At 32.2% G+C, this 9,830-nt stretch overlaps 1 long non-coding RNA gene across 1 annotated transcript; it reads right to left on the minus strand.

The window, feature by feature from the left end:
- Window positions 1-5,490: 5,490 nt before the first annotated feature.
- Window positions 5,491-5,970, minus strand: LOC142242888 (uncharacterized). Its single transcript, XR_012724231.1, has 3 exons — window positions 5,905-5,970; window positions 5,628-5,813; window positions 5,491-5,572 (listed from the first exon to the last, which is right to left on the minus strand). It is a non-coding gene; the product is annotated as an uncharacterized LOC142242888 (long non-coding RNA).
- Window positions 5,971-9,830: the final 3,860 nt, after the last annotated feature.

The raw sequence follows: 9,830 nt of genomic DNA on the forward strand, positions 1-9,830 counted from the left end.
ATGTTGGTATTTTGACCATTTTTGGCGAAATCAGAAAAACATATATATGGGAGCTATATCTAAATCTGAACTGATTTCAATCAAATTTGGCACACATGACTATATTATTAATTGTACTCCTAGTGCAAAATTTCAACCAAATTGGGCCAAAACTCTTGCTTCTAGGGCCATATAAGTGCATATCGGGCGAAAGATATATACGGCAGCTATATCTAAATCTGAATCGATTTCAACCAACTTTAACACGCATAGCTACAATGCTAAATCTACTCCTTGTGCAAAATTTCAAAAAAAATGGGCCAAAACTCTGGCTTTTATGACCATATTAGTCCATATCGGGCGAAAGATATATATGGGAGCTATATCTAAATCTGAACCGATTTCAATCAAATTTTGCGCACTTGACTATACTACTAATTGTACTGCTAGTGCAATATTTCAACCAAATTGGGCCAAAAATCTGGCTTCTGGGGCCATATAAGTCCATATCGGGCGAAAGATATATATGGGAGCTATATCTAAATCTGAACCGGTTTCAATCAAATTTTGCATACTTTACTATACGACTAAGTGTTATGTTTGTACAAAATTTCAAGCAAATCGGTGTAAAACTCTGGTTGCTGGATCCATATTAGTGCATATCGGGCGAAAGATATATATGGGAGCTATATCTAAATCTGAACCGATTTCTTCCAAAATCAATAGGGTTATATTCTGACCCAAATTAGGAACATGTGCCACATTTGAAGGCGATTGGACTTAAATTGCGACCTAGACTTTGATCACAAAAATGTGTTCACAGACAGAAGGACGGACGGACAGACAGGCGGACGGGCATGGATATATCGACTCAGGGACCCACCCTGAGCATTATTGCCAAAGACACCATGTGTCTATCTCGTCTCCTTCTGGGTGTTACAAACATATGCACTAACTTATAATACCCTGTTCCACAGTGTGGCGCAGGGTATAATAAAATTTTGACAAAATTTTCTATAGAAATAAAATTTTGACAAAATTTTCTATAGACATAAAATTGTGACGAAATTTTCTATAGAAATAAAATTTTGACAAAATTTTCTATAAAAATAAAATTTTGACAAAATTTTCTATAGAAATAAAATTGTGACGAAATTTCCAATAGAAATAAAATTTTGACTAAAGTTTCCATAGAAATAAATTTTCTATATATTTTTTCTATATAACTAAAATTTTGACAAAATTTTCTATAGAAATAAAATGTTTATAAAATTTTCTATAGAAATAAAATCTTGACAAAATTTTGTATAGTAATAAAATTTTGACAAAATTTTCTATAGTAATAAAATTTTGACAAAATTTTGTATAGAAATAAAATTTTGACAAAATTTTCTATAGAAATAAAATCTTGACAACATTTTGTATAGTAATAAAATTTTTGACAAAATTTTCTATAGTAATAAAATTTTGACAAAATTTTGTATAGAAATAAAATTTTGACAAAATTTTCTATAGAAATAAAATCTTGACAACATTTTGTATAGTAATAAAATTTTGACAAACTTTTCTATAGTAATAAAATTTTGTTAGATTATTTTTGGGGATCGGCTATATATAACTATAGACCGATATGGACCAATTTGACATGGTTGTTAGCGGCCATATACTAGCGCAATGTACCAAATTTCACAACGTACCAAATTTCGAACGGATCGGATGAATTTTGCTCTCCTAAGAGGTTCCGAAGGTCAAATCTGGGCCAATTCCTGCATGGTTTTTAGAGACCATATACTAGGATAGGTTAGGTTAGGTGGCAGCCCGATGTATCAGGATCACTTAGAATATTCAGTCCATTGTGCTACCACATTGGTGAACTTCTCTCTTATCACTGAGTGCTGCCCGATTCCATGTTAAGCTCAATGACAAGGGACCTCCTTTTTATAGCCGAGTGCGAACGGCGTTCCACATTGCAGTGAAACCACTTAGAGAAGCTTTGAAACCCTCAGAAATGTCACCAGCCTGAGGTGGGATAATTCACCGCTGAAAAACTTTTTGGTGTTCGGTCGAACCAGGAATCGAACCCACAACATATATTAACACCACGTAGCAAATTTCAACCGAATCGAATAAATTTTACTCATCCATGTGCCTCCGGATGTCAAATCTGGGGATCGGTTTATATGGGGATTATGGACCGATGTGGTCCAATGTTTGCATTGTTGTTAGAGACCCTATACTAACACCATGTACCAATTTCAGCCGGATCGAATGAAATTTGCTTCTCTTAGAGGCTCCGCAAGCAAAATATGGGGTTCGGTTTATATTGGGACTATATATAAAGGGTGGTTAAAATTTCAAGGGCCGATATTGATTTTGAATAAAACACAAACTATTTAGGAAATTATTGTAATTTTATTTTATTATGATATATTGGTATTACTCAATTATGCATGGAACAAAATATCGGCCAAATGGGCGCCGCGACCTCGGTGGCACACCTCCAAATTTTCGATGACGCTGAGGCATAATGGAGGTTCTATGCCGTTAATGTGCCGAATTATCTCATCCTTTAGCTCTTAAATTGTTGCTGGCTTATCGACGTACATCTTTTCTTTCAAATAACCCCAAAGAAAAAAGTCCAACGGTGTCAAATCACATGATCTTGGCGGCCAATTGACATCGCCATTACGTGAGATAACACGGCCATTGAATTTGTTGCGCAAAAGAGCCATTGTTTCGTTAGCTGTGTGGCAAGTGGCACCGTCCTGCTGAAACCACATATCGTCCACATCCATATCTTCCAATTCGGGCCATAAAAAGTTCGTTATCATCTTACGATAGCGAACACCATTCACAGTAACTGCCTGACCGGCCTCATTTTGGAAAAAATACGGCCCGATGATGCCGCCAGCCCATAAACCGCACCAACCAGTCCCTCTTTGTGGGTGCATTGGTTTTTTGACAATCACTCTTGGATTCTCATTCGCCCAAATGCGGCAATTCTGTTTATTGACGAATCCACTGAGGTGAAAATGTGCCTCATCACTGAAGATGATTTTCTTCGAAAGTTGATCATCCACATCATAATAAGTCTGGATAACTTTAACACGTTGTTGGATTGTGTATCTCTCCATGGTTCAAATTGAGTAAGTCTGAAATAGAGAAATGTCAAATATAATTCGGAAAAAAAACTTGGCGTTTAGGCGTGATTCACATTCAACATCGGCCCTTACAATTTAACCACCCTTTAATTATGGAGCGATGTGGACCAATTTTTGCATGGTTGTTAGAGACTTATACTTACACCAAATTTCAACCGGATCGGATGAAATTTACTTCTCTTAGAGGCTTCGCAAGCGAAATCTAAGCGTCGGTTTATATGTAAAAGTGGCCCGATATGGTCCATTTGCAATACCATCCGACCTACATCAATAACAGCTACTTGTGCCAAGTTTCAAGTCGATAGCTTTTTTCGTCCGGAAGTTAGCGTGGTTTCAACAGATGGACGGCCGGATCGACTCAGAATTTCACCACGACCCAGAATATATATTCTTTATGGGGTCTTAGAACAATATTTCGATGTGTTACAAACGGAATGACAAAGATAATATACCAATATAGGGTATAAAAATAAATTGGGGGATTTTTGTTTAGAGACCACCCCTAACCTTCCCTGAAAGTTGAAAGAAAATCGGGGAATTTTTTACATGTTTCAAAAAGTTTGGCAAATGGGAAGACCCCCTCACCGTCCAAATATCAAAAATTAAAGTAGCATATCTTTATCTAGACACCACACACTAACCTTTCCTGAATATCAAGCAAATCGGAAAATTTAGATCCAAGCGGACGTGAGGGAGGTCCTCCTCCAACTAATCCGACTGTCAACAAATCAGGTATCCCATAGTAGTTTCATAGTCTCACATTACGTCCTCTGTAAATCTTAAGTAAATCTGAATATTTCAAGCCATTCGGAGAACTTAGATCCATTTATTAATGTCGGACAAGGGACAAGTTCCAGATATCAAAAAATCGTGTACCCTAGTTTCACCACATGATAACCCTCTACGCTCTCAAAAAAAAAGTAATGAACAGCTGCATAAATCGCAATTTGGATTTAGGAAAGGCTCCGGAACGATTGATGCAGTTGTAAATGTTATTAAGTTATTTGCGACGGTCTAGATGATGGTTATAGTGGAGCAGTGGGAATATTTTACGATTTCAGTAAAGCGTTTGATCTTGTGGACCATGGAATTTTGATGAAGAAGCTACCACACTATGGTATTCAAGGAAATTCGCTCAAATTGATTTCAAGCTATTTACAAGGAAGGAAGCAGTATGTTGAAGTAATTGGGTGTAGAAGTACTCTAGGTAGTGTTCGGCATGGCGTTCCTCAGGGCAGCGTTTTAGGGCCCCTGCTATTTTTGTTATACATAAACGATATATCAAAGCTTAATTTATATAGTAGATTAGTAATGTATGCTGATGACATTAGCTTATTCTATCCATATAACCATGATATCGTACTGAAGAACCAGATAGAACATGATGCTGGAATTATTAAGGAATATGCCAGAGTAAATAAACTGGTTTTGAATGCAGATAAAACCAAATTAGTACGATTTCGCCCATATACGACTGGATCTGGTTTTAATGTTCAGATTGGAGAGAATTATGTGTGCGAGAGGATGAGTCTGTGAAGTATTTGGGAATTTATTTGCAATCGAATCTTACTTGGAATGAACACATTCAACATATAAAGCGCAAAATAGCTCCAGGTATAGGCATACTTCATAAATTTCGAAATAAATTTGATAAAGAAACAAAGCTTTTGCTTTACCAGAGTCTCATTCATACCCATTTAAGCTACCTGCCAATTATATATGGATATGAGAAAACAACAGAACTGCGAGGTTTACAGCGCACACTGTGTCCGCTGCGGCAATAAATCATTTTGGACCTGCTCTCCGATTTTGATGATTTTTGCACAGTTGGTTAAACTATATTACAAAGGTCATGTGTGTAAAATTTTATGCAAATATCTCCATTGGTTTTCTGTCCCGAGCAGCGCAAAGTTGACATATGTGAACAAGTCTCAAATAGGTTAGTTTTCTATGTCATATTTAAAACATTGTTACTTATAAACTATACACCGGGTGTACCTTATAGAAATTTTTTTTCACTTTAAATAGGCATCAAGCATTATGTAAGTTAAAAAAAAAATAAAAATTAAAAAAAAAACAACAAATTATTTTTTTTTTATTTTGGGCCAAAAAAATAAACATTTATGATTTTCCGTTAAACTTTTAGTTGTGTGCGAAGCAGTGCGAAACATGGAGTCCTATACCAAATTAAAGCTGAGGGTCTCAGCTAACAGATTCAAAAAAAAAATTGTGCCCATATTTGCCCGCGGCCAAAAAAACAATGGAAAACCAAAAAATTACAGTAAAAAATATGAGTTATGCGTTATTTTACGAGTGCATCAACAACTGCGCACTCTTTCTTTCGTTATAGCTTGTTGTTGTTTTGCCTGTGTGCATGTCTATTACTATAAATAGTATATTTGTAAGATAATTGTGTATAAAGTGCTCGTACACTGAAATTAAAATCATATCAGTTATTATTTTTTTTTTTAATAAATTTTTACATACCATAATGAAAACTTGAGCATGAGTTGGGCTCGAACTCCAGATGTTCGCACACCAGCCGCCAACTCTATCCACTGAGCTATTAAAGACGTTGGGATTGAATGAATAATAACGTCACTTATTATTACACGCAATGTGTAGAATCTTTTAAAATTGTAGCAGTTCTTGCAGTCATTCTAAAAATAGAACCTATGTTGATGTGCATTTTATTTTTGCAAAATTAGAAAATATAACGCTATATATATCAGTTATTATTTTTTTTAAATAAATTTTTACATACCATAATGAAGCAGGAAGCGAGGAATAAAGACTATAAACGTTATAGGCTATATAACTCGCGCAAGACTTGGTGCTGTTCTACTAACGAAGACGTAATGCACCATTTGTTGATATCCTCCGACCCATACATCAATTCATTAAGAACGAAATTGAAGCTTAAAAAATTAGATTATCACGAAGATGTGAAAATGTTGTTAATAAATTAAATAGAGTGAACTGTACAATTTTTGTATGGGGGTTGTACGGGGGACGGGTGTTACAGTGGGCTGATTTTCTTCATATTTTCAAAACAGCATTTAATAGATGCTGTATGCATTTTTGCGAAAAATAAACATTCTAGTTATAAATTTACAGAAGATATGGCATTTTTGAAATATTATTTGTATGGGAAAGATATATACGGGAGCAATATCTAAATCTGAACCGATTTCAATAAAATTTGGCACACTAGACTATGCTACTCATTGTACTCCTAGTGCAAAATTTCAACCAAATTGGGGTAAAACTCTGGCTTCTAGGGCCGTATAAGTTCATATCGGACGAAAGATATATATGGGAGCTATATCTAAATCTGAACCGATTTCAATAAAATTTGGCACACTAGACTATGCTACTCATTGTACTCCTAGTGCAAAATTTCAACCAAATTTGGGTAAAACTCTGGCTTCTAGGGCCGTATAAGTTCATATCGGACGAAAGATATATATGGGAGCTATATCTAAATCTGAACCGATTTTGTCGATACTTTGAAATTTTCTTAATTCTATTATATTAGGAACTCGTGCCAAATTTCATTACTCTCGTACAACTCCTTCTAGTTTTGGCCGTCGAATGTATGGGAAGGATACACTGTGCAGCGGTGTCAAAATCGAGCACTCAAAATTGTTTATAACTTCCTCTAATTTACATCTTAAGATTCTCATCACTGTCCGCGTCCGAACGGCCTGACACATTCCAATGAAACCAAGTAGAGAAGCTTTGAAACACTCTGAAATGTTATCAGCATTACTGAGGTGGGACAATCCACCGCTGAAAAGCTTTTTGGTGTTTGGTCGAATTTAATTGCACTCTCAGTGTAAAACTTCAAAATTTTCGAAATGAAACTTTATATATATATATATATATATATATATATATATATATATATATATATATATATATATATATATATATATATATATATATATATATATATATATATATATATATATATATATATATATATATATATATATATATATATATATATATATATATATATATATATATATATATATATATATATATATATATATATATATATATATATATATATATATATATATATATATATATATATATATATATATATATATATATATATATATATATATATATATATATATATATATATATATATATATATATATATATATATATATATATATATATATATATATACATACCTAAAAAAATGTTCGTCCTACTCTCTCTGCAAAACTTCAAGTGGGTGGGGCCATATTAGAGCGTATGGGACGAAAGATATATATGACAGCTATATCTAAATCTGAACCGATTTCAACTAAATTTGGCATGCATATGTTAGTGAACATGTTAATTCCATTGTGCACAATTTTAAGTATATCGGAGTGAAATTTTGACCTACGGTGGTGTTATGGCTATAAATCGGATGACAGCTATATATGGGAGCTATATATATATATATATATCTATACCGATTTCAACCAAATTTAGTATGCATATATATGATGTTAGTTCTACTCCCTGTGCAAAATTTTATGTCATTCGGGGTACAACTTTGGTCTCTGGGGCCATAGGAGTGTAAATCGGGCGAAAGCTATATATGGGACCTATATCTAAATCTGAGCCGATTTTAACCAAATTCGGTACGTACATTTGTAATGTTAATGCTACTCCCTGTGCAAAATTTCACGTAATTCGGAGTAACCCTTTGGCCTATGGGGCCATAGGAGGTTAAATCAGGCGAAAGCTATATATGGGAGCTATATCTGAATCTGAAACGATTTGACTGATATTCTGCAAAATTTACGAGGCTCACTACTTTGCACACAAAAATACATGAACAGACAGACGGACATCGCTAAATCGACCCAGAATTTAATTCAAAGACGACCTTTATACTAAAAGATGGGTCTAAGACCGGCCCTTCTTAGCGTTATATACTCGTAGAAATGCACAAACTTATTATACCCTGTACCACAGTAGTGGTGAAGGGTACAAATATAATTTTGGCTTCTATGCCCATAACTAACATGAAAGCACTACACTGTTCTTTTCCTATGCGTAGAACTACCAATCCACTCATCGAATATGATATAAAATTCACTTTCCAGAGAGATTTGAATAGCATATCTCTCTCACAAATTTGCATATTTGTATGAGTGTGTGTACATTAGAGTACACTACGTTATATATTGACGTACACAATATTTTATTTTGAACCAAAGTTTCCATAAAAATTACGGTTGTATGCAAATTTATTACGGTTTCGATTTTAACGAAAACCTCATAGATTTTTCATGTATTTAATTGTAATAAAACTACAGGAAACATTTAAATACATTCTGTAAATATTATTTTGTTCGGACCATCCTACTGCACAATCATATTTGCGGTTAAATGCTTTAACACACTTCATCACACTGTGACATATTAAATAATGATTTGGATATTACGCAGGCAGTATTCTGATGAACTTTTGCTGTTTTGTGACCTACTTTTCGAATAGTACAACAATTTTGATTTTTAAATATATCAAAAATGTGGTTTTGTTTGCTTTGCATGTACCTTAAGCCATATGGTACTGTGAACACGGTTGCCAATTGTGCCTAAAATCATTTACCAAAATTAAAAGAAAATTTTACCAAAAATCTACCAAATTTTAAAAAAATCTTTTTTTGTTTGATCAATATTTTCTAGCTAGTTAAAAAATGTCTTAGAATGAATGAATGATCCTTCCTACTAGCGACAATTTTTGGGAGCATAAATATTACTTGAATTGTATTTCTATAGAAAATTAAGTCAAAATTTTATTTCTATAGAAAATTTTGTCAAATTTTTATTTCTATAGAAAATTTTGCCAAATTTTTATTTACGTAGAAAATTTTGCAAAAATTTATTTCTATAGAAAATTTTGTAAAAATTTTATTTCTTTAGAAAATTTTGTAAAAATTTTATTTCTATATCAATTTTTGTCAAAATTTTATTTCTATATAAAATATTTTCAACATTTTATTCTTACAGAAAATTTTGTTTTTATGTCTATAGAAAATTTTTGTAAAAATGTTATGACTATGGAAAATTTTGTCAAAATTTTATTTCTATAGATAATGTTTGTCAAAGTTTTATTTCTATAAAAAATATTGTCAAAATTTAATTTCCATAGAAAATTTTATCAAAATTTTATTTCTATAGAAAATTTTGCCAAATTTATTTCTATAGAAAATTTTGTAAAAATTTTCTTTCTATATAAAACTTTGTAAAAATTTTATTTCTGTAGAAAATTTTGTCAAAATTTTATTTTTATAGAAAATTTTGTCAAAATTTTATTTCTATAGAAAATTTTTCAAAATGTTATTTCTATAGAAAAATTTGTGAAAATTTTATTCTTACACAAAGTTTTGTTTTTATGACTAAAGAAAATTTTTGTAAAAATTTTATGTCTATGGAAAATTTTGTCAAAATTTTATTTCTATGGAAAAATTTGTCAAATGTTATTTCTATAGGAAATCTTGTCAAAATATTATTTCTATAGAATATTTTTTCCGAATTTTATTTCTATAGAAAATCTTGTCAAAATTTTATTTCTATATCAATATTTGTCAAAATTTTATTTCTATAAAAAAATATTGTCAAAATTTTATTTCTATAGAAAATTTTGTCAAAATTTTATTTCTATTGAAAATT

The sequence above is a fragment of the Haematobia irritans genome, chromosome 1, assembly GCF_050003625.1.
Source record: "Haematobia irritans isolate KBUSLIRL chromosome 1, ASM5000362v1, whole genome shotgun sequence".
Lineage (NCBI taxonomy): Eukaryota > Metazoa > Arthropoda > Insecta > Diptera > Muscidae > Haematobia > Haematobia irritans.